This window comes from Hypanus sabinus, chromosome 5 (genome assembly GCF_030144855.1).
Source record: "Hypanus sabinus isolate sHypSab1 chromosome 5, sHypSab1.hap1, whole genome shotgun sequence".
Lineage (NCBI taxonomy): Eukaryota > Metazoa > Chordata > Chondrichthyes > Myliobatiformes > Dasyatidae > Hypanus > Hypanus sabinus.
This window is the reverse complement of record NC_082710.1, coordinates 167,364,582-167,378,568: the sequence shown is the minus strand read 5'-3', so window position 1 is coordinate 167,378,568 and position 13,987 is coordinate 167,364,582.

Genomic DNA, 13,987 nt, shown 5'->3' with positions numbered 1-13,987 from the left:
AACACGTGAGCTCCACACCAACACGTCCAGAGATGAGGATTGAACATGGGTCTCTGGAGCTGCACAACGAAGTTATTCCCTTCAATTCCTCCCCACTACAAACCCTGATGCCAGCTGAAGGCTGTGGTGCAAACTGTTCCCAAGTAAAAAGCTAAAATTGTATGCAAGTTGTATTGCCTCCAAGGGCTCATAAATTGTGTATTTAGCAGGAGTATTTGAGAGTGAAGGCCGGTGCACTGGACTGGATGACAGCTTTGATCCTGGTGTTAGCAGACTCCTCCTGTGACACTTTGAATTGCCACCTCGTGGCCCTTGTCTACCTGCCTTATACTCCCTTTGCAGCTGCAACACTGCTCTGCATTGTTTTAGGCTACGTGGATATACTTGTTTTTTAGCATGATCTGCCTGATGGCATATACAAACTAAAACTTTTCTCTCTATCTTCCACATGACAATATACCAATCCCCAAGACCAGGGTAGTGCCATCACCACCTCCTAGAAGGGGCATCCCTTTAATCAGCCCAGGGTTGCTGTGGTGCTCAACTCCACCTATCTGTCAATTATCCTGTGTACGTGGTGATCAGCTACTGTCCTCTGGACTTTTTCCTCAATTGTATTCCCCCCTCAGAGCAGAAATGGCTGATGTGCAAGAGCATCATTTAAAGTGATTGAAGGGAAATACAGGGAGGATGCAAGAGTATATTTTAACGCGTGGGTTAAGTGCCAGAGGTGGTTGTAGAGGCAAATTCATGAGATATTGAAGAGATTTGGATACTGCGCATGAAGGGCTGTGGGAGGGAAGGGTTAGATAGGCCTTGGAGAGGGTTAGTTTGATCTGGCACACAGACTTCGTTGTCAACATTGTAGGCTGAAGGGCCTGTACTATTCTATCTTCAGTGGGGGGAGGAGTGGCTGCAAAATCCTGAATTTCCACCAGGTGCATGCAGTCTGTACAACATTTGATTACCAACAGGCAGGCTGAAGTGTCATGGTCAGGAGAGGATGACGTTCTTTGGACGACAAGTTTGACAGCGGAGTTAGAGGCAGCAGAGTGACAGGGCTTTGGCTCCACGGGCTTCGGTGGTAATGGGAAGAGGTGAGGCAGTTGTTGATTGCAATAGGAGGTAGTATGTGTGTGTGAGGCCAGTTTTCTGTGGTTGGTGTCTCCCAGCATCCCGGATGGCCACCCGGTGCATCGAGATGCAACTCCTAAGGGACCGTGCTAGGGAACTGGAGCTGCAGCTCGATGACCTTCATCTGGTCAGGGAGAGTGAGGAGGTGATACAGAGGAGTTTTAGGCAAGGTGGTTACTCCGGGGCCACAGGAGACAAACAAGTGGGTCACAGTCAGGAGAGGGAAGGGGAAGAGTCAGGTACTAGAGAGTACCCCTGTGACTGTTATCCTTGACAATAAGTATTCCTGTTTGAGTACTGTTGGGGTGGGGACAGCCTTCCTGGGGGAAGCAACAGTGGCCGTGCCTTTGGCACAGTCTGGCCCTGTGGCTCAGAAGGGTAGGGAAAGGAAGAGGACGGCAGCAGTGATAGGGGACTCTATAGTCAGGGGTTCAGACAGGTGACGACGCAGGAAAGAAACTGGGATGGTAGTTTACCTCCCAGGTGTCTGGGTACGGGATGTTTCTGTTGGCGTCCAAGATAATCTGCGGTGGGAAGGAGAACAGCCAGAGGTCGTGGTACATATTGGTACCAATGACATAGGTAGGAAAAGGGAAGAGGTCCTAAAAGAAGACTTACAGCGAGTTAGGAAGGAAGTTGAAAAGCAGGACCTCAAAGGTAGTAATCTTGGGATTACTGCCTGTGTCACGCGACAGTGAGAATAGGAATAGAATGAGGTGGACGATAAATGCGTGGCTGAGGGATTGGAGCAGGGGGCAGGGATTCAGATTTCTGGATCATTGGGACCTCTTTTGGGGTGGGTGTGATCTGTACAAAAAGGACGGGTTGCACTTGAATCCCAGGGGGACCAATATCCTGGCAGGCAGGTTTGATAGAGCTGTTGGGGAGGGTTTAAACTAGTTTGGCAGGGGGTGGGAGTCAGATTGTGAGTGCAGGGATTAAGGTAGAAGGACAAGGGCATGATGCTAAGAGTTCTGAGTTGATGAGGAAGGACAGGCAGGGGACAGAACATAATTGTAGCCAGTTAAAGGGGTTGAAATGTGTCTATTTCAATGCTAGGAGTATTAGGAACAAGGAGGATGAATTTAGAGCATGGATTAGTACATGGAATTACGATGTTGTGGCCGTTACTGAAACATGGTTGGACAAAGGGCAGGATTGGATGATGCAAGTCCTGGGGTTCAGGTGTTTTAAAAGGAATAGGATGGGAAGTTGAAACGTGGGTGGGGGAGTGGCATTGCTGGTCATGGATAGTATCACAGCTATAGAAAGGGAGGATGCTGCAGAAGGAGTGTCCACGGAGTCAGTCTGATAAGGGTAGGGCAGTGCATTTTTGCAGGAGACGGGATGGGAGGAGGAATAGTCCAAGTAGCTGTGAGAGTCTGTAGGTTTGTAGTAGACGTCGGTGGATAGGCTGTCTCCAGAGATAGAAACAGAAAGATCTAGAAAGGGGAGGGAGGTGTTGGGAAATAGACCAGGTGAATTTGAGGGCTGTTTGAGTACTGCTGGGGGGGGAGAAGCCTACCTGGGGAAAGCAACAGTGGCCATGCCTCTGGCACAGAGTCTGGCCCTGTGGCTCAGAAGGGTAGGGAAAGGAAGAGGAAGGTAGTAGTGATAGGGGGATCAGCCAGGAAATCCCATCTGGGCTGAATGCCTTCTGTGGGTTCACCCTCCTAAACGATACTTTCATATCGGCCTCAGAGATTCATCCACGGGACTTCAACAAAAAGGTTCAAAGGTTCATTTATCATCAAGGTATACAACTCTGAAATTCTTCTTCTCCAGATAATCATCAACCCCGAAATCCCTCCTCCCACACAAAAAAAAACAAGAAAGAGCAGGCGAAAAACACAATATTAAAATACTATAAGACTGAAAGAAAGTCTACAGTTCAAGTCCATATCCAAAACACAGAAAACCTGGGTAACATTCTCCAGGCAGAGCAACAGGCCTTTCCCTCTCCGTAACAGAGCAATCCTACCACTGATCAAAACGGAGTCTCCCCACTTCGTAGCAGAGCGACCAAAAAGCAATCTCCCCTCTCTATTAGCAGATCAATCCCTCCAGCAATCAAAAGACAGTCTTCCATCTCCAGCAGCAGAGCGATCCCACCAGTGATAAAAAGGCAGCCTCACTCTCCAGCAGCAGAGCGATCCCACCAGTGATAAAAAGGCAGCCTCACTCTCCGGTAGCAGAGCGATCCCACCAGTGATCAAAGGACAGTCTCCCCTCTCCGTAGCAGACCGATCTCACCAGTGATCAAAGGACAGTCTCCCCTCTCAGTAGCAGAGCGATCCCACCAGTGATAAAAAGGCAGCCTCCCCTCTCTGCAGCAGAGCGATCCCACCAGTGATCAAAGGACAGTCACCCCTCTCCGTAGCAGAGCGATCCCACCAGTGATCAAAGGACAGTCACCCCTCTCCGTAGCAGAGCGATCCCACCAGTGATAAAAGGACAGTCACCCGTCTCCGTAGCAGAGCGATCCCACCAGTGATCAAAGGACAGTCACCCCTCTCTGTAGCAGAGTGATCCCACCAGTGATCAAAGGACAGTCTCCCCTCTCTGCAGCACAGCGATCCCACCAGTGATCAAAGGACAGTCACCCCTCTCCGTAGCAGAGCGATCCCACCGGTGATCAAAGGACAGTCTCCCCTCTCTGCAGCAGAGCGATCCCACCAGTGATCAAAGGACAGTCACCCCTCTCCGTAGCAGAGCGATCCCACCAGTGATCAAAGGACAGTCACCCCTCTCCGTAGCAGAGCGATCCCACCAGTGATAAAAGGACAGTCACCCGTCTCCGTAGCAGAGCGATCCCACCAGTGATCAAAGGACAGTCACCCCTCTCTGTAGCAGAGTGATCCCACCAGTGATCAAAGGACAGTCTCCCCTCTCTGCAGCACAGCGATCCCACCAGTGATCAAAGGACAGTCACCCCTCTCCGTAGCAGAGCGATCCCACCGGTGATCAAAGGACAGTCTCCCCTCTCTGCAGCAGAGCGATCCCACCAGTGATCAAAGGACAGTCACCCCCCTCTCCGTAGCAGAGCAATCCCACCAGTGATCAAAGGACAGTCACCCCTCTCCGTAGCAGAGCGATCCCACCAGTGATCAAAGGACAGTCTCCCCTCTCTGCAGCAGAGCGATCCCACCAGTGATCAAAGGACAGTCTCCCCTCTCCGTAGCAGAGCGATCCCACCAGTGATCAAAGGACAGTCTCCCCTCTCTGTAGCAGAGCGATCCCACCAGTGATCAAAGGACAGTCTCCCCTCTCTGCAGCAGAGCGATCCCACCAGTGATCAAAGGACAGTCTCCCCTCTCTGTAGCAGAGCGATCCCACCAGTGATCAAAGGACAGTCACCCTCTCCGTAGCAGAGCGATCCCACCAGTGATCAAAGGACATTCACCCCTCTCTGTAGCAGAGCGATCCCACCAGTGATCAAAGGACAGTCTCCCCTCTCCGTAGCAGACCGATCCCACCAGTGATCAAAGGACAGTCACCCCTCTCCGCAGCAGAGCGATCCCACCAGTGATCAAAGGACAGCCTCCCCTCTCTGTAGCAGAGCAATCCCACCAGTGATCAAAGGACAGTCTCCCCTCTCTGCAGCAGAGCGATCCCACCAGTGATCAAAGGACAGTCACCCCCCTCTCCGTAGCAGAGCGATCCCACCAGTGATCAAAGGACAGTCTCCCCTCTCTGCAGCAGAGTGATCCCACCAGTGATCAAAGGACAGTCTCCCCTCTCTGTAGCAGAGCGATCCCACCAGTGATCAAAGGACAGTCACCCATCTCCGTAGCAGAGTGATCCCCCCAGTGATCAAAGGACAGTCACCCCCCTCTCCGTAGCAGAGCGATCCCACCAGTGATCAAAGGACAGTCACCCCTCTCTGTAGCAGAGCGATCCCACCAGTGATCAAAGGACAGTCTCCCCTCTCTGCAGCAGAGCGATCCCACCAGTGATCAAAGGACAGTCTCCCCTCTCCGTAGCAGAGCGATCCCACCAGTGATCAAAGGACAGTCTCCCATCTCTGTAGCAGAGCGATCCCACCAACGATCAAAGGACAGTCTCCCCTCTCCGTAGCAGAGCGATCCCACCAACGATCAAAGGACAGTCTCCCCTCTCCGTAGCAGAGCGATCCCACCAGTGATCAAAGGACAGTCACCCCTCTCTGTAGCAGAGCGATCCCACCAGTGATCAAAGGACAGTCACCCCTCTCTGTAGCAGAGCGATCCCACCAGTGATCAAAGGACAGTCTCCCCTCTCCGTAGCAGAGCGATCCCACCAGTGATCAAAGGACAGTCTACCCTCTCCGTAGCAGAGCGATCCCACCAGTGATCAAAGGACAGTCTCCCCTCTCCGTAGCAGAGCGATCCCACCAGTGATCAAAGGACAGTCACCCCTCTCTGTAGCAGTGCGATCCCACCAGTGATCAAAGGACAGTCACCCCTCTCCGTAGCAGAGTGATCCCCCCAGTGATCAAAGGACAGTCACCCCCCTCTCCGTAGCAGAGCGATCCCACCAGTGATCAAAGGACAGTCACCCCTCTCTGTAGCAGAGCGATCCCACCAGTGATCAAAGGACAGTCACCCCTCTCCGCAGCAGAGCGATCCCACCAGTGATCAAAGGACAGTCTCCCCTCTGCGTAGCAGAGCGATCCCACCAGTGATCAAAGGACAGTCACCCCTCTCTGTAGCAGAGCGATCCCACCAGTGATCAAAGGACAGTCACCCCTCTCTGTAGCAGAGCGATCCCACCAGTGATCAAAGGACAGTATCCCCTCTCTGTAGCAGAGCGATCCCACCAGTGATCAAAGGACAGTCACCCCTCTCTGTAGCAGAGCGATCCCACCAGTGATCAAAGGACAGTCACCCCTCTCTGTAGCAGAGCGATCCCACCAGTGATCAAAGGACAGTCACCCATCTCCGTAGCAGAGTGATCCCCCCAGTGATCAAAGGACAGTCACCCCTCTCCGCAGCAGAGCGATCCCACCAGTGATCAAAGGACAGCCTCCCCTCTCTGTAGCAGAGCAATCCCACCAGTGATCAAAGGACAGTCTCCCCTCTCTGCAGCAGAGCGATCCCACCAGTGATCAAAGGACAGTCACCCCCCTCTCCGTAGCAGAGCGATCCCACCAGTGATCAAAGGACAGTCTCCCCTCTCTGCAGCAGAGTGATCCCACCAGTGATCAAAGGACAGTCTCCCCTCTCTGTAGCAGAGCGATCCCACCAGTGATCAAAGGACAGTCACCCATCTCCGTAGCAGAGTGATCCCCCCAGTGATCAAAGGACAGTCACCCCCCTCTCCGTAGCAGAGCGATCCCACCAGTGATCAAAGGACAGTCACCCCTCTCTGTAGCAGAGCGATCCCACCAGTGATCAAAGGACAGTCTCCCCTCTCTGCAGCAGAGCGATCCCACCAGTGATCAAAGGACAGTCTCCCCTCTCCGTAGCAGAGCGATCCCACCAGTGATCAAAGGACAGTCTCCCATCTCTGTAGCAGAGCGATCCCACCAACGATCAAAGGACAGTCTCCCCTCTCCGTAGCAGAGCGATCCCACCAACGATCAAAGGACAGTCTCCCCTCTCCGTAGCAGAGCGATCCCACCAGTGATCAAAGGACAGTCACCCCTCTCTGTAGCAGAGCGATCCCACCAGTGATCAAAGGACAGTCACCCCTCTCTGTAGCAGAGCGATCCCACCAGTGATCAAAGGACAGTCTCCCCTCTCCGTAGCAGAGCGATCCCACCAGTGATCAAAGGACAGTCTACCCTCTCCGTAGCAGAGCGATCCCACCAGTGATCAAAGGACAGTCTCCCCTCTCCGTAGCAGAGCGATCCCACCAGTGATCAAAGGACAGTCACCCCTCTCTGTAGCAGTGCGATCCCACCAGTGATCAAAGGACAGTCACCCCTCTCCGTAGCAGAGTGATCCCCCCAGTGATCAAAGGACAGTCACCCCCCTCTCCGTAGCAGAGCGATCCCACCAGTGATCAAAGGACAGTCACCCCTCTCTGTAGCAGAGCGATCCCACCAGTGATCAAAGGACAGTCACCCCTCTCCGCAGCAGAGCGATCCCACCAGTGATCAAAGGACAGTCTCCCCTCTGCGTAGCAGAGCGATCCCACCAGTGATCAAAGGACAGTCACCCCTCTCTGTAGCAGAGCGATCCCACCAGTGATCAAAGGACAGTCACCCCTCTCCGCAGCAGAGCGATCCCACCAGTGATCAAAGGACAGCCTCCCCTCTCTGTAGCAGAGCGATCCCACCAGTGATCAAAGGACAGTCACCCCCCTCTCCGTAGCAGAGCGATCCCACCAGTGATCAAAGGACAGTCTCCCCTCTCTGCAGCAGAGTGATCCCACCAGTGATCAAAGGACAGTCTCCCCTCTCTGTAGCAGAGCGATCCCACCAGTGATCAAAGGACAGTCACCCATCTCCGTAGCAGAGTGATCCCCCCAGTGATCAAAGGACAGTCACCCCTCTCTGTAGCAGAGCGATCCCACCAGTGATCAGTCACCCCTCTCCGTAGCAGAGTGATCCCACCAGTGATCAAAGGACAGTCTCCCCTCTCTGTAGCAGAGCGATCCCACCAGTGATCAAAAGACAGTCTCCCCTCTCTGTAGCAGAGCGATCCCACCAGTGATCAAAGGACAGTCACCCCCCTCTCCGTAGCAGAGCGATCCCACCAGTAATCAAAGGACAGTCACCCTCTCCGTAGCAGAGCGATCCCACCAGTGATCAAAGGACAGTCACCCCTCTCTGTAGCAGAGCGATCCCACCAGTGATCAAAGGACAGTCACCCCTCTCTGTAGCAGAGCGATCCCACCAGTGATCAAAGGACAGTATCCCCTCTCTGTAGCAGAGCGATCCCACCAGTGATCAAAGGACAGTCACCCCTCTCTGTAGCAGAGCGATCCCACCAGTGATCAAAGGACAGTCACCCCTCTCTGTAGCAGAGCGATCCCACCAGTGATCAAAGGACAGTCACCCATCTCCGTAGCAGAGTGATCCCCCCAGTGATCAAAGGACAGTCACCCCTCTCCGCAGCAGAGCGATCCCACCAGTGATCAAAGGACAGCCTCCCCTCTCTGTAGCAGAGCAATCCCACCAGTGATCAAAGGACAGTCTCCCCTCTCTGCAGCAGAGCGATCCCACCAGTGATCAAAGGACAGTCACCCCCCTCTCCGTAGCAGAGCGATCCCACCAGTGATCAAAGGACAGTCTCCCCTCTCTGCAGCAGAGTGATCCCACCAGTGATCAAAGGACAGTCTCCCCTCTCTGTAGCAGAGCGATCCCACCAGTGATCAAAGGACAGTCACCCCTCTCTGTAGCAGAGCGATCCCACCAGTGATCAAAGGACAGTCACCCCTCTCTGTAGCAGAGCGATCCCACCAGTGATCAAAGGACAGTATCCCCTCTCTGTAGCAGAGCGATCCCACCAGTGATCAAAGGACAGTCACCCCTCTCTGTAGCAGAGCGATCCCACCAGTGATCAAAGGACAGTCACCCCTCTCTGTAGCAGAGCGATCCCACCAGTGATCAAAGGACAGTCACCCATCTCCGTAGCAGAGTGATCCCCCCAGTGATCAAAGGACAGTCACCCCTCTCCGCAGCAGAGCGATCCCACCAGTGATCAAAGGACAGCCTCCCCTCTCTGTAGCAGAGCAATCCCACCAGTGATCAAAGGACAGTCTCCCCTCTCTGCAGCAGAGCGATCCCACCAGTGATCAAAGGACAGTCACCCCCCTCTCCGTAGCAGAGCGATCCCACCAGTGATCAAAGGACAGTCTCCCCTCTCTGCAGCAGAGTGATCCCACCAGTGATCAAAGGACAGTCTCCCCTCTCTGTAGCAGAGCGATCCCACCAGTGATCAAAGGACAGTCACCCATCTCCGTAGCAGAGTGATCCCCCCAGTGATCAAAGGACAGTCACCCCCCTCTCCGTAGCAGAGCGATCCCACCAGTGATCAAAGGACAGTCACCCCTCTCCGTAGCAGAGTGATCCCACCAGTGATCAAAGGACAGTCTCCCCTCTCTGTAGCAGAGCGATCCCACCAGTGATCAAAAGACAGTCTCCCCTCTCTGTAGCAGAGCGATCCCACCAGTGATCAAAGGACAGTCACCCCCCTCTCCGTAGCAGAGCGATCCCACCAGTAATCAAAGGACAGTCACCCTCTCCGTAGCAGAGCGATCCCACCAGTGATCAAAGGACAGTCACCCCTCTCTGTAGCAGAGCGATCCCACCAGTGATCAAAGGACAGTCACCCCTCTCTGTAGCAGAGCGATCCCACCAGTGATCAAAGGACAGTATCCCCTCTCTGTAGCAGAGCGATCCCACCAGTGATCAAAGGACAGTCACCCCTCTCTGTAGCAGAGCGATCCCACCAGTGATCAAAGGACAGTCACCCCTCTCTGTAGCAGAGCGATCCCACCAGTGATCAAAGGACAGTCACCCATCTCCGTAGCAGAGTGATCCCCCCAGTGATCAAAGGACAGTCACCCCTCTCCGCAGCAGAGCGATCCCACCAGTGATCAAAGGACAGCCTCCCCTCTCTGTAGCAGAGCAATCCCACCAGTGATCAAAGGACAGTCTCCCCTCTCTGCAGCAGAGCGATCCCACCAGTGATCAAAGGACAGTCACCCCCCTCTCCGTAGCAGAGCGATCCCACCAGTGATCAAAGGACAGTCTCCCCTCTCTGCAGCAGAGTGATCCCACCAGTGATCAAAGGACAGTCTCCCCTCTCTGTAGCAGAGCGATCCCACCAGTGATCAAAGGACAGTCACCCCTCTCTGTAGCAGAGCGATCCCACCAGTGATCAAAGGACAGTCACCCCTCTCTGTAGCAGAGCGATCCCACCAGTGATCAAAGGACAGTCACCCATCTCCGTAGCAGAGTGATCCCCCCAGTGATCAAAGGACAGTCACCCCTCTCCGCAGCAGAGCGATCCCACCAGTGATCAAAGGACAGCCTCCCCTCTCTGTAGCAGAGCAATCCCACCAGTGATCAAAGGACAGTCTCCCCTCTCTGCAGCAGAGCGATCCCACCAGTGATCAAAGGACAGTCACCCCCCTCTCCGTAGCAGAGCGATCCCACCAGTGATCAAAGGACAGTCTCCCCTCTCTGCAGCAGAGTGATCCCACCAGTGATCAAAGGACAGTCTCCCCTCTCTGTAGCAGAGCGATCCCACCAGTGATCAAAGGACAGTCACCCATCTCCGTAGCAGAGTGATCCCCCCAGTGATCAAAGGACAGTCACCCCCCTCTCCGTAGCAGAGCGATCCCACCAGTGATCAAAGGACAGTCACCCCCCTCTCCGTAGCAGAGCGATCCCACCAGTGATCAAAGGACAGTCTCCCCTCTCTGCAGCAGAGTGATCCCACCAGTGATCAAAGGACAGTCTCCCCTCTCTGTAGCAGAGCGATCCCACCAGTGATCAAAGGACAGTCACCCATCTCCGTAGCAGAGTGATCCCCCCAGTGATCAAAGGACAGTCACCCCCCTCTCCGTAGCAGAGCGATCCCACCAGTGATCAAAGGACAGTCACCCCTCTCCGTAGCAGAGCGATCCCACCAGTGATCAAAGGACAGTCTCCCCTCTCTGCAGCAGAGCGATCCCACCAGTGATAAAAGGACAGTATCCCCTCTCCGTAGCAGAGCGATCCCACCAGTGATCAAAGGACAGTCACCCCTCTCCGTAGCAGAGCGATCCCACCAGTGATCAAAGGACAGTCTCCCCTCTCTGTAGCAGAGCGATCCCACCAGTGATCAAAGGACAGTCACCCCTCTCCGTAGCAGAGCGATCCCACCAGTGATCAAAGGACAGTCACCCCTCTCCGTAGTAGAGCTATCCCACCAGTGATCAAAGGACAGTCACCCCTCTCCGCAGCAGAGCGATCCCACCAGTGATCAAAGGACAGTCTCCCCTCTCCGTAGCAGAGCGATCCCACCAGTGATCAAAGGACAGTCACCCATCTCCGTAGCAGAGTGATCCCCCCAGTGATCAAAGGACAGTCACCCCTCTCCGTAGCAGAGCGATCCCACCAGTGATCAGTCACCCCTCTCCGTAGCAGAGTGATCCCACCAGTGATCAAAGGACAGTCTCCCCTCTCTGTAGCAGAGCGATCCCACCAGTGATCAAAGGACAGTCTCCCCTCTCTGTAGCAGAGCGATCCCACCAGTGATCAAAGGACAGTCTCCCCTCTCTGCAGCAGAGCGATCCCACCAGTGATCAAAGGACAGTCTCCCCTCTCCGTAGCAGAGCGATCCCACCAGTGATCAAAGGACAGTCACCCCCCTCTCCGTAGCAGAGCAATCCCACCAGTGATCAAAGGACAGTCTCCCCTCTCTGCAGCAGAGCGATCCCACCAGTGATCAAAGGACAGTCACCCCTCTCTGTAGCAGAGCGATCCCACCAGTGATCAAAGGACAGCCTCCCCTCTCCGTAGCAGAGCGATCCCACCAGTGATCAAAGGACAGTCACCCCCCTCTCCGTAGCAGAGCGATCCCACCAGTGATCAAAGGACAGTCACCCCCCTCTCTGTAGCAGAGCGATCCCACCAGTGATAAAAAGACAGTCTCCCCTCTCTGTCGCAGAGCGATCCCACCAGTGATCAAAGGACAGTCACCCCCCTCTCTGTAGCAGAGTGATCCCACCAGTGATAAAAAGACAGTCTCCCCTCTCTGTCGCAGAGCGATCCCACCAGTGATCAGTCACCCCTCTCCGTAGCAGAGCGATCCCACCAGTGATCAAAGGACAGTCACCCCCCTCTCCGTAGCAGAGCGATCCCACCAGTGATCAAAGGACAGTCACCCCCCTCTCCGTAGCAGAGCGATCCCACCAGTGATCAAAGGACAGTCTCCCCTCTCTGCAGCAGAGCGATCCCACCAGTGATCAAAGGACAGTCTCCCCTCTCTGCAGCAGAGCGATCCCACCAGTGATCAAAGGACAGTCTCCCCTCTCTGTAGCAGAGCTATCCCACCAGTGATCAGTCACCCCTCTCCGTAGCAGAGCGATCCCACCAGTGATCAAAGGACAGTCACCCCCCTCTCCGTAGCAGAGCGATCCCACCAGTGATCAAAGGACAGTCACCCCTCTCTGTAGCAGAGCGATCCCACCAGTGATCAAAGGACAGTCTCCCCTCTCTGTAGCAGAGCGATCCCACCAGTGATAAAAAGACAGTCTCCCCTCTCTGTCGCAGAGCGATCCCACCAGTGATCAAAGGACAGTCTCCCCTCTCCGTAGCAGAGCGATCCCACCAGTGATCAAAAGACAGTCTCCCCTCTCCGTAGCAGAGCGATCCCACCAGTGATCAAAGGACAGTCACCCCTCTCTGTAGCAGAGCGATCCCACCAGTGATCAAAGGACAGTCACCCCTCTCCGCAGCAGAGCGATCCCACCAGTGATCAAAGGACAGCCTCCCCTCTCTGTAGCAGAGCAATCCCACCAGTGATCAAAGGACAGTCTCCCCTCTCCGTAGCAGAGCGATCCCACCAGTGATCAAAGGACAGTCACCCCCCTCTCCATAGCAGAGCGATCCCACCAGTGATCAAAGGACAGTCTCCCCTCTCTGCAGCAGAGTGATCCCACCAGTGATCAAAGGACAGTCTCCCCTCTCTGTAGCAGAGCGATCCCACCAGTGATCAAAGGACAGTCACCCATCTCTGTAGCAGAGCGATCCCACCAGTGATCAAAGGACAGTCACCCATCTCCGTAGCAGAGTGATCCCCCCAGTGATCAAAGGACAGTCACCCCTCTCTGTAGCAGAGCGATCCCACCAGTGATCAGTCACCCCTCTCCGTAGCAGAGTGATCCCACCAGTGATCAAAGGACAGTCTCCCCTCTCTGTAGCAGAGCGATCCCACCAGTGATCAAAAGACAGTCTCCCCTCTCTGTAGCAGAGCGATCCCACCAGTGATCAAAGGACAGTCAACCCCTCTCCGTAGCAGAGCGATCCCACCAGTAATCAAAGGACAGTCACCCTCTCCGTAGCAGAGCGATCCCACCAGTGATCAAAGGACAGTCACCCCTCTCTGTAGCAGAGCGATCCCACCAGTGATCAAAGGACAGTCTCCCCTCTCTGTAGCAGAGCGATCCCACCAGTGATCAAAGGACAGTCACCCCTCTCCGCAGCAGAGCGATCCCACCAGTGATCAAAGGACAGTCTCCCCTCTGCGTAGCAGAGCGATCCCACCAGTGATCAAAGGACAGTCACCCCTCTCTGTAGCAGAGCGATCCCACCAGTGATCAAAGGACAGTCACCCCTCTCCGCAGCAGAGCGATCCCACCAGTGATCAAAGGACAGCCTCCCCTCTCTGTAGCAGAGCAATCCCACCAGTGATCAAAGGACAGTCTCCCCTCTCTGCAGCAGAGCGATCCCACCAGTGATCAAAGGACAGTCACCCCCCTCTCCGTAGCAGAGCGATCCCACCAGTGATCAAAGGACAGTCTCCCCTCTCTGCAGCAGAGTGATCCCACCAGTGATCAAAGGACAGTCTCCCCTCTCTGTAGCAGAGCGATCCCACCAGTGATCAAAGGACAGTCACCCATCTCCGTAGCAGAGTGATCCCCCCAGTGATCAAAGGACAGTCACCCCTCTCTGTAGCAGAGCGATCCCACCAGTGATCAGTCACCCCTCTCCGTAGCAGAGTGATCCCACCAGTGATCAAAGGACAGTCTCCCCTCTCTGTAGCAGAGCGATCCCACCAGTGATCAAAAGACAGTCTCCCCTCTCTGTAGCAGAGCGATCCCACCAGTGATCAAAGGACAGTCACCCCCCTCTCCGTAGCAGAGCGATCCCACCAGTAATCAAAGGACAGTCACCCTCTCCGTAGCAGAGCGATCCCACCAGTGATCAAAGGAC